This window comes from Pistacia vera, unplaced genomic scaffold (genome assembly GCF_008641045.1).
Source record: "Pistacia vera cultivar Batoury unplaced genomic scaffold, PisVer_v2 Contig251, whole genome shotgun sequence".
Taxonomy (NCBI): Eukaryota; Viridiplantae; Streptophyta; class Magnoliopsida; order Sapindales; family Anacardiaceae; genus Pistacia; species Pistacia vera.
This window is the reverse complement of record NW_022196059.1, coordinates 265,938-284,375: the sequence shown is the minus strand read 5'-3', so window position 1 is coordinate 284,375 and position 18,438 is coordinate 265,938.

Below are 18,438 nucleotides of genomic sequence, written 5' to 3'. Positions count from 1 at the left end.
AACTCTCACAAGCATTTCATCAAACTGTTTCAAACAAAACTATCAATCCACCAACATAACAAATCCATCAATCCACCAGCCCCTATTACTACTACTCACACACAACACAAACACAAAATAATCACCAACATACAAGATTCAAAGAGAGTTAAAAAGAGAAGAGAAGAAGTGTGTAGCTTGAGGCTTGAAGGTTGAAGTCTTGGACTAAAGCTTGGAGAAGAGGTTAAAATTTAAAAAGGAAGAGAAGAAGAGATCAAGACTCCTGTCAAGAGATGAAGAAAAGAGTTGAATTGTTGAAGATTTGAAGAAGAGATGAAGACTGTGGAAGAGAACCGAGAAAGAGGGAAGGAGATTTTTTTTAATTTTAGTCCAACCCCACCAAACGACGTCGTTTGCCTATCATGTAATTATTTTTTGTCTGCAAAAATTCGGCAAAAATTCGGGTATAATTCGCGAATTATACGGATAGGGTATATAATTCGCGAATTATACGGTAGCCCTAATAAAATACGTGAATTCGCGTTTTATACGGGAATTATAAGCTAGCCGTATAATTCGCGTATAAAACGCGAATTTACTAACGGTAGTACCGTCTGGTGGCAAAGCTGCTCTTTGCTCCACCACCTTCCGAAATTTGGATTAATCTTCTCCCAAATTGTACAGGGACAAGTCTGGTTGCATCAGCTCTCATAATTACAGTTTTCCTCCCTTATTCTCGATTTCTAGAATAATACAAATTAATAAAGATACTAATAATCATAGCACAACCCTTTCATTAACTCTATAATACCATATAAAGGAAAGTTATTTTTCAAAGTAGAAAAATTCTTCTTCTACCAAGAGTTGTGCTCTTGTTTGATGTTTGAAACCTGTAACTTACCTAAGATACTAGGTACAGAAAGGCCTAAGTAGATGTTTGAAAACCTGTAACCCTCTACAGGCATGTCACTTAATTGAAGTTGCCTAAACTTCAATTAAGTAGAAGAACTTATCATACTCCAAAGCGCAGAAAGTAATCATTCTAATATTGTTTAGAACTCGCTAACATTTTTTGCCTAATTGATTTCTCTTAATTTTTAACAAGGAAACACTATACTCTCTTTTCCATGCCCCATAATGAATTTTGTTGCTTACATTAATATCTTAAAACCTATTGAACCAATTCTATTAGAATAGATGTTCATGACCTCGTGTTAACTACTACAATTATCCATCACTATGGCATGCAGAACGAGCTTATAATCTACAAGTTCACAATATGAGCTTTGCAGTTTTTCTCCGTCTGCATTCATTTCAACCAGCTCTGCCTCAAGTTCTCCAAGTTTTACCTAGCCCACCAAAAACAAAAAAAGGAGATCATGTATAACTGATTAAGTTACTGGCTTCATTTCTAGTAAAAATAATAAAGATCATAACACACCTCTAGGTCATCTATATTGTTGTCAGCTCTTGTTTTAGATTTGATTGAAGGTGTCAAACCTGCTTTAAGCAGTTGATCCTAGAAAAAATGTAACTTGCATGCCATCTCCCCACATTTTTTTTTTTTTATCTTCAAAGAAAGATAAATCAATAATAGATGACAGTACATCAAAATATTAAATTTCTATCTAATATCAAGGCAACTACTTAGCCTGAAAATACACAAACATATTTTAAGTTTTGCAACCAACACATCACTGAAAGCAAAATTTCAGACATTAACAAAAAAATGAAAAGAGGAGAAAATTATGCCAATATATAACATATTACCTTCAAAAATTACACTACATAGCATGAGAAGGAATACTTAGGGGTCAGTGACTTGGACAAATCTTAGTTTTGATACAATTGTGACAGGTGCATCCTCATTTCCCTATTCTTATTCCGATCACTATTCCTATTCCGGTTACTATTATTATTCTCATCACTATTCCTAATCCTAGTTACTATTCTTATTTCTATTTCTATTTCGATCACTATTCCAGTTTTGGTTACCATTCTTATTTCCATCACTATTCTTGTTCTGGTTACTATTTTTATTTCTAAAACTGTTCCTGCTTTGGTTACCACCACTCATTAAACTCTTCAACCCATCTCTTTTCTATTTCAATACTCTATAGCCTCCCCTTTCCCTCAATTTAGTCATAATAGAACATTAGACTATTTGAAGTTAGACAGGGATAGACTGGCATCATAGATCTCTTAAAGCACCTAAATCTAAATCTAAGGCAAAACCATGACCCATAAATCCATATCCAAACCAATACACCTAATCTAAGACAAAACCACAACCCACAAAACCATCCAACCTCAATCAGTTTGCTCACCTACAATTCAATAGCATAGATGAATCAGGTAAATGTCCAAGATGATAGTTCTTTCAAAAGATCAATAGACAATGTTCTTTTCTTGTCCCAAAAATTTTAAAATCAAAAGAAAAGAATTAACTGTAACTTCAACAATTTGAACTCCTAATATCACATAATAAAGAAGCTCACAAACCATGTCGTCAAGAGAACCTACCTAAAATCCAAAATTTAGTGAAGAAAATCGAGCATATCAGGTTTCCTTGTAGGAGGTATACAAAGTTCTTCAGGTAGTCCGGGCAATCCTGGGAAGTATTTCAAAGCTGAGACTGCAGCTCAAACCTGACCACAAACTTTGCAATGTGAAGAATTGCAAAGCAACAAAATAGGAACTTGAGGACTAAAGAAAGAAATAAAACTACCTCAGCGAAAGACAAGATAGCATCTGCCCCAGTGGGAGCATCCAGCGAGATTAAGTTATAAGCAATTAGATCTTCAGTCGTTGCTGCATCAGATCCCATCATTTGTTTCACCTGCCCATAACACAGATGAAAAAATCATATAAGTAAATGCTGCAAAAGAACAAGTATATGATAAGATTAGCGTCTACCATATCACAACATATGTTACTGCAACCTATATCTAAGCAAAAATAATAATGAATCAGGTCAAAGAATTGGTCTCTGTTAGAAAACCACAACTACGCTTTATTAGCGGTGCATCTTACATTTGGGTGAGATTCTTAGTAACCCTTGAAACATTTATTTCTTGATCACTGTATTACTTTATAGTACATGATCCCAAGGTGTCATACTTTGAATTCAAGTGCATCATTAACCCTTACAGTAAAGACATATAAATCAACCCTTGGAAAAATTTTGAACTTTCAATTGATAGGTGCTGAAATTTAGAATCTACAAGACTCTAAGACACTAACACCTGTGACAAATTTAAGTGAGTCCACAAAGAAACTTCATGCATGCCTGACAAGGCAAGGTGCGTTTATAGAAAAATCCAACAAAAATAGAGAACTAAATTAGGCCCCCAATTTTTTTTTTTTTTTTTTTTTTTTTTTTTTTTTGGTGTTGGTGCTCAATAAATATTTATGTAAGGGGGTTTATATGATTTTTTAGGAGGTGATTTGTAAATTTTTTAATTAATTAGTAAATAAATATAAATGACTGGTTTTAATGGTTTTAATTTAAAGAGATAATTTAATTTTAGCTTCGCAATGTGAAAATTTAATTTGAATTTGAACAATTAAATAAATATAAATTGATGGTTATAAATTTATATGGTTTTAATTTAAAGAGATAATTTAATTTTAGCATAAATATAATGTTCGCAATGTGCAAATTTAATTTAAACTTAAACAATTAAATATTTTTTATTTAATTATTAATTTACATTGTCAAAATCTGTGTTTTTGAAGAGGTCGAGTAGTTTGATATCTTCAAGGTGGTATTGTAATCTTCTGTTTCCATGAATCCAATCTCGTAAGCATGTAATGACTTCAACCATCTCATTGGTCAAAGAGCATATTCTGTCTTCAATAATGCGACCACTATTTGAGAATGCTGACTTGGATGCAATTATGGAAACTAGCACACATAAAATGTCACGTGCCATATGGGCTACAATGGGGAATCGACTTGCATTTTGGTTCCACCCTTGAAGCACATCCATCTCGCATTTCTCCTCATTGGTCATGTAGGACGTGTCCATTTGCAGATACCACTGTAGCTCATTTGGTCTATGTTTGTATGTGCTAGAGCTGCTACATCTAGCACCACTGATACTAAGTTCCATATACGTCCAAATGCTTGATCCCTGTTGATGAATGTCTTCATTAGGTTTTTGCTGCTCGTCTCTGATGGGCGTTCCAATGTACCTATTATGATATAAAGAAAAAAGACTTTCCATTTTTATGTTAAATTCTATCAATAAGAATTATAGCCATGTTCTAAATGCTGGCTTATCTCAATAACTATACAATTAAATATGTTAAATATAAACCTAGGATCTACAATAAGACCTACTCTATATAAGAATGGAATATCTAACCAATATTTCCGGTATTATGCTTCCATTTTTGAAACAGTTGAACTTAACTCTGGATTATATCCATGTCTGGCAAAAGTTTTAAAATTTTAAAGTAAAATATCTAATGCTAAATTAGTAGTAGGATAATAAATATCACTTAATGTATTAGTGGAATTTAAGAAATGTATGAAAAATACTGCAAACCGTCCAATCGGAATTGTTGACAACTTCTAAAACCTAGGATCTACAATAAGACCTAATCCATATAAGAATAGAATATCTAACCAATATTTTTGGTATTATGCTTCCATTTCTGAACAATTGAACTTAACTCTGGATTATATCCATGTCTGGCAAAAGTTTTAAAAATTTGAAGTAAAATATCAAATGCTAAATTAGTAGTAGGATAATAAATATCACTTAATGTATTAGTGAAATTGTAAAAAACTTTAAGAAATGTATGAAAAATACTGCAAACTGTCCAATCGGAATCGTTGACAACTTCATCCAGATAGTTCTTTTGGTTGATGAAATTTATAATTTGTCTTGCGGTTGGCATAGCTTTTTGCAACATCAAGTATGGGGAGTTCCAACAGACAGGCATGTCGCAACATAACTTCTTCGGTTGAACCGATAACTCTTCTTGGCAACAATATTTGAGATACTCATTCCATCTTGTATTGCTACTGACAATGACTTCGATAGTCGCATGCACTTTATAAATCCTTGCATGTATAGCTTCTAAACTTGCTTTAACAATCAAATTGATGATGTGACAAGCACATATATGGTGAAAAAATTTGCCTTTACCAAGCGGATCCAATTTCTTTTGAAATAAAGAAATTGTTGCGGTGTTAGCAGCTACATTATTAAGCGTGAGCACCACAACTCTCTTAGATAATAAATAATCTTGCAAAACTTCAATAATTGTAAAATAAATAGTGTTATCACTATATTTAGCATATAATGGCTTAAAACCTGTCAATTTTTGTTGTAAACCCCAACTATGATCTAGGTAATGTATTGTGATACTCAAAAAATCTATTTTTGATCTGACAGCCTATATGTCTGAAGTAAGTGTAATAGAAATATTCTGAAAATTTTCAAATTCTTTTTTAGGTTAATCACTTATTTTAGTATAAAGTTTTGTTATGTCCCTTCTACTTGTACCTCTAATAATAGGCCTATATGGTGGACAAAAAGCCTTTCTAATCATTTAAACAAAAACAACATTTTCAGATAAAGAAATGGGAGAGTCTGAGGCAACTATGTATTTTGCTACTTCCTCTTCTGCAGTGAGTGCATTGTATGTAAACTTTGAGAGAGTTGAAGATTGTGGATTAAAATTAAGTTGAGTTTGTATTTGCCTACCGGTTCTAGTTGAAGTTGAACAATGCTACGTTAATTGGGGGTGCTTCTTCTTTAGGTGTCGCCTCATCGTAGAAGTCCTATTCTCCGTGCCAATCATGGTTGACAAAAATTGCATGCCCCGCATGTCTCTTCCCCCAACCCATTTGGCTTTGGCTATTTTGATTTAGTGAAAAATTGCCATACCTCGAACACGGCCCTTTTCGTTGGTCTTGTACTGGTGTCGTAGCTCACTTGTGTTTGGCTAGATGCAGTCCCGACCGTCTTTGGATTTGGAATTGTTTGTCTAGATATTGTGAAAATGGATCAAACCCTTCCATTTCTTAGGTGAATGGAGGAACTGGAATATAATACTCATTTGGGGATGATGATCCTCTGAATTCATAATTTAGGGAATTCATTATGAATTTATGATAAAATAATAAATAAATAAAAGTGGATGAAATTAAATAATGAATAAATATAAATAATACATGAAATTGAATAATGAATAAATAAAAATAATAAATTGAATAATAGATGAAATTGAAGAGAGTTTGAGAATTGGAGTTGAGAGAATGAGAGTTGAGAGTTGTGAGTAAGGGTGGAAATCCGGTTAACCGAACCAGATTGCCCACTTTTCAAATTGAACTGGTTTTTCGGTCGAAAAGATAATCCAAACCGAAACCAGACCGAATTACCCCTTGAATCGGTTATTAACCAAACTGAATTATCGGTTCAGTTATTGGTTAACTGGTTTTAAAATACCCCTAATAAAATTTGAAGTTTGACTCTATAGAATAGTAAGGACACCAAATGGGCACCTCACAACTGTCGGTTTCAAATACCCCAAATCACAATCCAATGCTTACATAACAAGCAAATCAACACCTGAGATGCACATAATTAGTCTCACTCAATCTCAGATTAAGATATCTCATAAACAAACATGCAGAGCTTCCAAACAAACCCTAACGCTAAAAATCAACCAAACCATCAAAGAAGAAGCAGGTTGAAGTCTGATTGTGGCGTTCTCTTCTTGTCTCTTATTCAAATCCAAACAGAAAAGTAGTGAAGGAGAAGAAATGGAGAAGACAAAAAGAAAAATAAACAGAAAAGTGAAAGGAGAAAAAGAAAAAGAAAAGTAGAGAAGGAGAGGAAGAGGAAGAGAAGAAGATGGAAAAGTGGAGAAGGAGAGGAAGAGAAGAAGCAAAACTGAAAAGAAAGAGAAAAGTAGTGAAAGGAGAAGAAGACCAAAAAGAAAAAGAAAAAGTGGAGAAGTAGACCCAAGAAAAAGTGGCGGAGAAGCAGATTATAGACCCAATACCCAAGAAAAAATTGGGGAAAAAGAGAGATTTTTTAAACTTTTTTTAGTTTTTTTCAAAATTGGTTTTGATTAACTGGTTTAACATTACCCTTAAACCGTTAACCGAACCAGAAAATCGGTTTGGTCATTTTTTAAAACCAAAACCAAACTGATTAATCTGGAAAACTGGTTTTTCGGTCCTTTTTTTTTTGTTTTCAACCCTAGTTGTGAGGAAAATGGGTGGAATTAGGGGTTATTTGTAGGTTAGGCTTTTTTGTTTTTCCGGGGGGGGGGGGGGCATTGGGGAGGGCAAAAAAAATAGACAGCCAGCCTCTCCCCATTTGACCGTTGCTCAATAGTCCATTTTTTTTTATAAAATTACTTTTAGCCCCTTAATTCATTATGAATTACAAATATTATAGAGATTTGATATTTTCCAAGGGTTTATGATATTTTACAAAGGGGTTTAGGAAAGGCCTCGGACTGGGTTTTGGGATCGGGCTTTTTTCCCACCTCTAGGTGTGTTGCTAAAGAATAGGAACAAGAACAAGAACATAAGCCATAATAGAGATAGAATAGAATCCGAAACAAAAATAAGAATAAGAATAGAGACATGAATAATTAATTGAAACCATTAACCTTTAACCAACCAAATAGGATATACAAAACATAAAAATTTTAAGCAACACATACAAATATATAGTAGCCAGTGATCCCAACAATGCCAACAATGGGAAACTCTCAAGTCTTCTTTAATAGTTTGTGCCCCATGAAGTAAGGTACTCATGACAACACATGGTGCAGATCTTATGATTTCAATAGAGTCCAATAATATTTAACCTTATAACTTGGAGGTTTTATCCGATGATGGTTGTTGGTTCGTGTATGCCAGGTATGCATTTGAGAGAGATTGTGATGCATATGAGGATTTAAAATATGTTCCTAACTATGAATTCAAAAGTTTGCTTTGTTGTGCAATGTTACCAAAAGATTACGAGTTTGAAGAAAAGGAACTTGTACATCTATGAATGGTAGGAGGTATTCTTGGAGATCCAAAGGATGTGAAGCATATAGAAGAAGACCCATTTTCCAACAATTAAACTCTAATGTCAATATTTTTCCTCCAGCCTCTAGATCTAATCCCTAAACCGTATACCCTAAACCCTAAACTCATTTGCAAGGTATTGGTTTGAAAGCATTGATGGCACATGTATGGGCCAAAAAAAATCATATTGGGCTAACGAGGTCCAATAACAAAATAAAAATATTATGGCCTAGTGCCTTAGCCTAATTCTGGTTGGGCCTACACTTAAATCCACCTTATGAAACTACTCATTCCATGAGTTGGGTTATCCTACAAGTTAAGCTAAATTGGGCTCCAGCCCATTACCCACAATAGTCCCAAAATAGGAATCAGAATCCTATTTACTTTCCACTTCAATCAAGATCTAGAATCTTACTTGAATTGGCAACCCTAATCTGATAAAGGAAAGTAATAACACTTCCTTCCTAATCCAGACTCCTTAACCAAGTAGGACTCAGAGTTCTACTAGGACTCTTTAGTTCACCATATAAGCATAGGCCAAACCTCTCATTAGAGAGGGAGAAATCACCCATAGCTTTAGCCCTATATTATTGCTCCCAAGAATCTTTGTTTTCCCCCACAGTAAAGCTTATTTTCGACTACCTTTAGCACCTTCATGTTAGAGTAGGTGCACTAGAGCCAACGATTTAGCTCTTGTAAACTCATTTCAAATTCATGAATAAAAGACATTGCTTATTTATGAGCATATACTGTAACATCTATTTACTACGTGTAAAGAAAATAGTATATGTCCTTAGAAAGGTTGGAACCAATGACAAGGGAATTAAGTGTTATAAATCTTAATTGTGAGAACTCTATAAGCAAAAGTTGACCCTTTTTAAACCGTTCATAGTCATAGTAGAAATCTGACCAAGGACACAGATTATACGGAGAGACTATCATCGTGTTGAATGGCCGTATCGAAAGGTAGTGACAGATCTCACATGTCAAGGTTATAGGCATCAACCTAGTGCAATGCATGGGTGCTTGCTTGTGCAAGTACACTAAATTGACCCATCGAGGATTGTACACGAGATGGTAAACCTAGTGTCTGTGGAACATGTCCTCTTACAGATTGTGGTGCATGTAGTCTTTCGACTTGAGATCATCAGAGCTTTGTGTATAAATATTGATGTGATTTGACACTAACCTAATGTCGTCTCTTTTAGGGATTACCAAAACGGTGGTGATTGGTTACATCGAGAAGTACACTATAGCTATGGTGGATCAACAAAAGATTCATCACTCCTGGTTACAGGAGATCTTATCTCCACGAGATATTTAGTTAAAGAACTACAACCTCAAATTCGTGGCCATGGTGAAATTGAGTTGGTGCTTGAATCCAATAGTCGTCAGATTCAAGAACCAAATATAGAACATGTCAAGGTAACTTTTGAGGTTGACACTATTTCTGTACCTCAAACCTTGATGAGAAAAAAAGATGATGAAATGAATCGAATTGTACGGTAACCATACCAAAGACAAGGTAAGCCTAAATCCCTAATTCTTTACTTACTGGGGAATCATGATGCCTTGCTAGAGGCCAATCTTGATCAGTGTACAAAAACATTAATTGCTTGATGCTTAATTAGTTAGTGGGACACTGCCAGCAAAGTGAAGAGCCTTCAGGTTACACACATGAAAAATAGAATGACAATCTTGTCTTTGAGCTGAAAAGGGCATTTCGGTAAATTGGGAGTCCAGGGGCATTTTCATCATTATAGGCGAAAAAGGCACTTTGGTAAAATTGCTAAGGGGTTGACGCCATTATCTAATTTGTTGAGAGAATTTTTAGCACAATTGGAATTATATTAATTTTAATTAATACGGAGAATATATATTTAATTTAATATATATTAAAACCTATATATTAAATATGATAAATATATATAATTAAATATGGATTAAATAAATAGTAATATGTGTTTAATTAGAATATGTATTTATATAGGAATTAAATAAATGGGAATATTTATTTAATTAGGATTCATGTTTAAAAGAATATCTTTAAGGGGCTGTTTGGATCGGGAGTATATAAGATAACCGGGGTAATCTTAGTTTATTTTGCACGATTCCTATGTTTGGTTTGCAAGTAATAAAATATTACGATAATCTTTTATTGCAACTAGTGTTAACTGTTGGTAATATGGAGGGTGATCTTATTACCTTGTTAGAGGGTGTTATTAAAATATTACCGAAGGAATCTGATTTTTCTACCCATTTTGCCCTAAATTAAAAACCATTTCGAACACAATTACCCTGAAATGTTTACCAAATAACAATTACCTAGCCCCACTACAGTTAAGAAATTAGCTAAAACACCTCAGCCACAAAAAAGTTTAAAAGTTAACAAAATACCCCTAGCCACCCAAGACCATCGTTGGCCATGACTCACCACTGCTAGTCGTTGGCATCAGTCACCGTAATGGCGCATGACCAGTGTAATCTGGCTGATCGTGTGCCGATTAGGCTTTTTCCAGCCATGGATCAAAAATCCATGGCCGGAAACAGCTAGATCTAGCGTTTCCATGGCCGTTTCATGGCTAAAGATGTGGCCGTGAAATGGCATAGCCAAAGATCTAGCCTTTTCACGGCTAGATCTGTGGTTGTTTCACGACCACATCTTTGGCTGTGAAATGGCCATAGATCTGGTCATTTTTCGGCCATGGATTTGTGATCCATGGCCATTTCTGGCTTTACCAGTGCACGACCGACTATATATGACTAGTTGTGTGGCACCCCGTCGACTATCGGCAGTGCCGACGATGGTGGCTAGCTACTAATAGTGGCTTCGGGTGGGGGGGGAGTGATTTTGCTACAAATTAAAGTTTTATATGGCTGGTGTGTTTTAGCAAAATTTCAAATATAGGGGGTTAAAAAAATGATTCAAAAAACAATAATAAAAAATACTATTATATTAATATTTTAAAAGGAGGGTAATTTAGTAATCTATTTAACATATCCACCAATTTATCCTCTCAACCAAATATATTATTCACCAATTTATTCAAATCAACCAGACACATTTTCTAAACATTCCCAATGATCTTAAATGTGATATTTCTTTCCGTTAATATAATATACCCCTATAATAAAACATTATATGATTCAAACGCCCCCTAAGAGATATTATTTTCCTTCATATCAAGGATTACAATCCAATTCAAATAAGGATTGTAATCCAATTCAAATAAGGATTATAATCCAACCCAAATAGGAATTAAGGATTTACAATCCTTATTGAACTCTTATTTGGGATTGTCTATATAAAGGGGCATTCGGTTTATTTTAAGAGAGCTAATATTCATAAAGTTAATTTTTGAATTAAAAGAGCAAAAATTAACTCTCCCAAAACCCTAGCCACCAACCCTAGAGAGATAAATTCTCTCTCTAATCCGTCACCTCCCTTAAGCCCTCCAATTAATCTAGCAGTCAATCCTAGGGTGATCTTGAGCCTGCCTTCATGTGGATACTGACAGACTCAATCCTACATTGGATTGATAGCGACTAGTTTGAAGGATCCAGAGGAGGAGCCACCAACGGAGGTAAAATCACATAACCTTGTATGGGTAATTTTATGTTGATTAATTTAGTCAAAATCACGATCTTGGGTAAGGGAATTGTGCCATGGCAAGAAATTCTTGTTATTATTCTACGCTTGACATGGTTCTTACAAGTGATATCAGAGCTTCGATTCGGCTATAATTGCATGTATGTGATTGGGTGCTAGATTGGCATGTTTAGGGTTTAATTAAATTAAATTAAACTTGCTGTATTTTAAATTTAATTTTGTGGAATGATTGGTTGAATGGGGTTCACAAAAACCTTAATTTAGGCGGTTGATTTTGTGGGCTGTGTGCGCCATGGCTATGTGCTGCTGTGCACAGCCACCCTAACCATGGCTATGCGTGGCTGCGCACAGCCACTCCTACAAGGCTATACGTGAGTGCACAGCCCCGGCCTAGCAACTTGCCCTATCTATTACGTGCTGGTGCGCGCGATAGCCTTGCAACCTATTACGTGTTGGCGCACACGTCAGCCCCTCCTACTATGCATTGCTATGAGCAGCTACACCTGGTTGCGTGTTGTTGTGTGCCACCAGGCAGCCCTAAGGGCCCTTGGCCATGCCTTCATGCACGGTTGGCCCTCAATCAAGCAGTATGTGCCTCACATCACTTGTCGCGTGATTGTGCGTGGCACAATGCCCCAAGGCTGCATGCTTGTGTGCGGTGCTTCCCCAATATTGTGCGTACAAGCGCGTGGCGACAGCACTCACGACAATGCCTTGCCACGACAAGACAAGAGTGCCTGGCCGCCCGAGACTTATGGGCCTTACATTACGTGCATGGGCCCAGTGGGAGTGGCCCATTTTGGGCTACTAAGGTTTAATGGTTGTTGTCGTCCATAAGGATAAACCCTGCGATCTTTCGTGTGGGAATTAAGGGGTTGAAAAGGAATTGTCCCGTTGCCGCAGGATAAGGGTATTTTAGGGAATGGAGAAAAGCATTTTGAACTTTTACACTTAGCCATCAATAGAAGAATGAGTTGTCGCTATTCTAGACTGTTTAAACTACATAGGGACTAAATTATAATTTTATGAAGTTTAGGGACCAATAAAAACTCTACAAAATTAAAGGCGATAAAGTGAAATTTGCTTGACAATTCAAACATGGTAAATTTGAATTTATGCATTGTATTATTGGTGTCTATTATGCATGGTGTTTGGTACTCGACCACAAACCTTAGGTTTTATTATTTTGGATTTGTTTGTTTTAAATAGGACATGCGTGTCCTGCCTTACCTCCCTTTCTTTAATGTAAATTCTCTTCTCATTTAAATCCCCTCGAATGTAACTCGAGGTTTCTTTAAGTTTATTTGTAAAGTAGAATAAGCTTTAAAGACTAGGCGAAGGCGTGATGAATCCCGAAGATGTCTTATTCTTTGTAATAGAATAATAAACGTAGGGTGACCTATGAGCTTCCTCTAAGCTCAAGGAAATTGGTGTTAGAATGGCCATGTACCAACACGAGTTTATGGAGTTTCTTAATTGTAGAAGCATGCTAAGGTTGAATGCCAAACGATAACATGCTAAATAATGAACTCCTCATAAAAGATATTAAGTCAAAAAATAAATCGAGCCTTCCATCCCATGAGATTAATCAAACCTTTGTTCGTCGTGGTCTCACTTGCCCCCGCAGGGAGCCATTTCTACCTTTGGGAGGTTAATCGTCATTAGAGTTTTTCCTTAATGGTGATGGGTTATGACTTAACTAGGCATACTTTGCTGGATCCGCCTATGCAAAGGGTTGATAAGTACAACTAGAGGCATGGTAGAGTAGTGCATATTTAAAATGCACGAGTGGGCATGTAGTGTCCAAACTCACTGATCCGAAAGTTACACTTGAGGCTAATGATTGGTACCATTGGATTGTGTAATTGGTTTGTCTGCAATACTTACATTTGAGTTTAATAAGTTTGGTGCTATTAAATGGTGTAAGCTAGAGCTTGTGGCCTACTTACTCATCCTACATTGGTCTACTTGCCCCTGTGAAAGGTCAAATTAGGAATGATGGGATTTCGGCCCACTAGGGAGAATGATGGACCTTCTCGAGTTTAATAGTGAGGGCTATTAACTTGAATAAAAAAAGTGGGAGCATATTAATCGATAAAAGGCCTTATTAATTAATAAAAGATTATTAACTATGTTTTATTTGTACTTGTAGATTTGCATTATGACTACCAATAATTTGTCATTGTGATTGATCATAGAAAAGGAAAGCAAGTTCAATGGTACAAACTTCACTGGCTAGTATAGAAATTTTCCGATTGTAGTCAAGTTAGAAAATAAGTTGTACATCCTAGATGAACCTGTTATGGAAGCGCCTAAACTCGAAGCTACCTATAAGCATATGGACGGTGCTAATATTGTACAGTGTATTGTACTTGTATCGTTGACACCTGATCTGTAAGAGCAATATGAGAATTTGGATGTTGGCTTCATCATCACACATCTCAAAGAGCTCTTTCAGAAGTGTGCTAGGCACGAACGTTATGAGGTGTCAAAGGAATTATATAGATGTCGAATGACTGAGGGAACCCCAGTAGGCTCGCATGTAGTCAAGATGATTGGCTACATACATAAACTTGAAATACTGGGATTTGGTATGGAGGTAGAACTATCAATTGATCTTGTTCTGCAATCCTTGTTTGATTCCTTCTCCCAATTCATAATAACTTCAATATGAATTATATGGATAAGTCTCTCTTAGAGCTCTTAAATATGCTGAAGACAGCAGAGAAAGATATGAAGAAGTCTAAGTCAGTGATGTTAGTTGACGCTGCACCATGGAAAGCAAAAGTGAAGTGAGGCAAAGGAAATGCCAAGGGAAAATCCAAAGCTCAACCCCAAGATTTCCTTAAACCTGCTGGAGGCATGAACAAAGATGGAAAGGTTGTTTGCTTCCATTGTAGCAAGCTTGGCCACTGGAAGAAACATTGCAAGACCTTTCTAGCAAGCAAGTAAGAAAAAGAAGCCTGCATCTATTGAAATCAATATATCTCCTGTTACATCTTAGGTTATTGACATAGGATGTGGTTCTCATATTTGCACTTCTGTGCAGGGACTGTGATGGAGTAAATTGCTCGGCCAAGGAGAGGTGGACTTACGAGTTGGGAATGGAGCACGCGTTGCTGCATTAGCCATAAGAGATTATTATTTATGTTTGCCTTCGAGCCTTAGGCACTCACTAAGTTCAACTGCACCACCATGGAAGACTTACTTGCCCAAGCTTGAGTCGAGATCATATGAGGTTATAGGCCCAACCAATTCCTTAGTTATGCATTTCCATTGAAGAGCCAAGAAGCCCAAGTTTTGCAAGAAGTGCACCAATCGGTCCATTCCATCAAGGAAATCTACAAGGTTGTCCATGGAGTGCTAAAGGTCCAAGATGTTGCTAAAACCCTATTATTTGGCCTAACCCATGAGCATGATGTGTGGAGGGATCCATTTAGCCCAAGTCCAATAAATGGGTGCCATTTGATCCAATGGAGGGAAGTTAATCAAGCTAATTAGTGGTTAGGGACATAGATCCTTAAATTAAGGGAGTTGTTGTACTTTTGCATTAATTGGGTATGACATTGTAATTTGACTGAATGGTTGAGAAATTAAGCCCTTATTTTATTTTGTAATATTTTGTGATTAGGTGTAAAGGGCAACTCTTATCTTGTAATGCCTATATAAAGGCAACTCTCTCATTTTGCAAACTCAATGAAAATTTGTTTAATAAATAATGTTTCATGGGGATTGAAATCTTCTTTGCTCTTCCTTTATCCAAGTTTGGCTTAGACTTGGAGGTGGATTAATGCAAGTCAGTGGATGTTCCTTTAAGCTTGAATGATTCTTGGCCAAATTACCTAGCAAGTCACCTAAGTCTTTACCTCATTTTCCTTTTACTCGGTTTTTGTTTTATGGAGTTAGTGTTATTGTTTGTGAATGGAATAAGATGTTGTATGAGTTGGAGTATTGAATGCACATCAATTTGGTATTAGAGCTACGGTTGTGGAGTGGAATTTGTGTTGAAAGTTGTTTGTGGTGATAAAAAAAATTATTTGGGTGCAAGTGAAGAATCGGTTTTGGCTTAATTTTCCATTTCCATTGTATTGGATTTTCTCTTTCCTCTTACACCTCATCAACTTCTAACTAACCACTTCACACCTTATCCAAACCTAACCAATTCTTGCCAAATCCAACTAAACCAATTCCATTCAAACTAAACTACCATTAAACCCTAACCAAACACTAAACACTTCCCATTGACCTAATCACCATTAAATAGCTTAATCACCTCTAATCCCAAACACTATTCACCTAAACTAAAATTAACCAAACTTCGCCCTCTTACCTTTACCAACCCAAATATCACTATTCCATCACCCAAAAATCACTATTCACTCCCAAATTTATTGTTCATAGTAGCTAAAATCTTCACTAACATGTCAAACAAGAGTGGTTCTTCTTCCCCAATGCCTCATTAGGAAGTTGCTTTTACCAAAACTCAAGAAGACATTAAGAGACTTGAAGAAGGGGTGAACTAAATGGCCCGAATTATCATGAACCATATAACCCCTCACACACCACCTAAACCAACCACCTCCCGATGAAACCCAACCACCTCCCCATGGTCACAACTCCCCTCCAAGAAGAATCACACCCCATGTGAGGCGTCAACTTTATCAACCCCCTCCCCATGAAGATGAAACTAGTCTTCATAGTGATTCTAGTGACTCCGGTGTTGTTGTGAGAAGAAGGAGGAAAGTTGTTGATGACGATAGGGGACTTAAGATTGACATACCTGAATTTGGAGGAAGTTTAGATCCTAATGACTTCAATGATTGGTTGAGTGAAATTGAAAGGGTGTTTGAGTTCAAAGGTTATTCAGATAAAAAGAAATGCAAGGTGGCCATTCTTAAATTCAAAAGGTATGTTTCCCTATGGTGGGAGAATGTTAGAAAGAAGAGACAAAGAGAGGGAAAAGCTAGAGTGAGGTCTTGGAATAAGTTGAAAAGAATGATGAAAAAGTGATTATTGCCTAAGAACTTTAAGCAAGATCTGTACTTGAGTTTATACACTCTCAAGCAAGGAGATAAGAAGGTGGAGGAGTATATAAGGGAGTTTGAAGGTCTTATGATGAGGAGTGATATTCCAGAAGAACAAGATCAAACTATAACTCGATTTTTAGGAGGTTTGCAAAGAGAAATAGCTCACAAGGTAGAGTTGCAACCTTACCATTCTTCTGAGGATGTTTGCAAGTTAGCCAACAAGGTGGAGAAACAATTACAAAGTTTGGAGCTCTCGGCCCTGAAGACCTATTTTAAGGGTAGCACAAACAACAAAGGTTCTCTATCTTATTCCAAACCCTATGTCAACACTACCAAAGACAAGGATAAGGAAAAGTTGAGTGAAGCCACCAAGGAGAAGCCATGGTTTGTGACTCAAGAAGGTACCCAAGGAGACTTAAAGAACAAGAAATGCTTCAAATGTCATGGATGTGGTCACTTTCAAGCCAATTGTCCTAACAAAAGAGTCATGTCCATTAAGGAGATACAAGAGATTGAAGAGGTTGTCTTAGAGGAAGAGAGTGAAAAAGAAGAATTTGAGAGTGGTGAAAAGATTTTTGAAGAAGCTGATGTGAGAGATGCATTGATCTTGAAGAGGATTCTGCATGCATAAGTTGATTCTATCGAAGAACAAAGGGGAAACTTGTTTCAAACACGTTGCACCATCAAAGGGAAGGCATGCTCGATTATTGTAGAGTGGTAGTTGTACCAATGTTGCCTTCACTACCCTTGTAGAGAAACGAAACCTTCTCACCACAAATCATACTCATCATTATAAATTACAATGGTTGAACAATGGGAGTACAATAGATGTCACTAAGCAAGTTGTAGTTCCTTTTTCTATAGGCAAGGGATACATTGATAAGCAAGTATGTGATGTGATACCCATGGATGCATGTAATTTGTTGTTAGGGAGGCCTTGGCACTACGATAGGGAGGTTGTTCATGATGGGAAGAAGAATACCTACACGTTTAGGTTTAACAAAAAAACCATCACCCTAACCCTTTTACCACCCAAACAAACACTTCCAACACCAATACCACCCAAAACTAATAACCCATAAAAGATCAAATTCTTGAATGCCAATCAAGTAGAAAAGGCCATCAATAACAAAAAACTCATCCTAGCCTCACTCATAGCTAAGAGGAAAGAAGCCCTAGAGAGAGAAATTCATCCTTTAGTCCAACCTTTGCTCCATGAATTCCAAGATGTCTTTCCCGAAGAGTTACCACCAGGGTTACCACCATTGAGAAGGATTGAGCACCACATTGATTTGTTACCCAGTGCACCCTTACCTAACAAACCCGCATATAGATGTAATTTGGAAGAGACAAAAGAGTTGCAAAGACAAGTTGAAGAGTTGGTTAGTCGTGAATATGTGAGAGAGAGCATGAACCCTTGTTCGGTCCCACTTTATTAGTGCTGAAGAAAGATGGGAGTTATAGAATGTGTGTGGATAGTTGGGTACCTAGGCTTGATGACATGTTTGATGAGTTATATGGCTCCAACATTTTCTCCAAGATTGATCTCCGGAGTGGATACCATCAAATAAGAATGAGAGAAAGGGATGAATGGAATACAACCTTTAAAACAAAAGAGGGTTTTATGAGTGGATGGTGATGCCTTTTAGACTCTCCAATGCACCTAGCACCTTCATACGGTTGATGAATGAGGTATTAAAACCTTTCTTGGACAAATTTATAGTGGTTTATTTTGATGATATACTTGTGTATAATCAATGTAAGGGTGATCATGT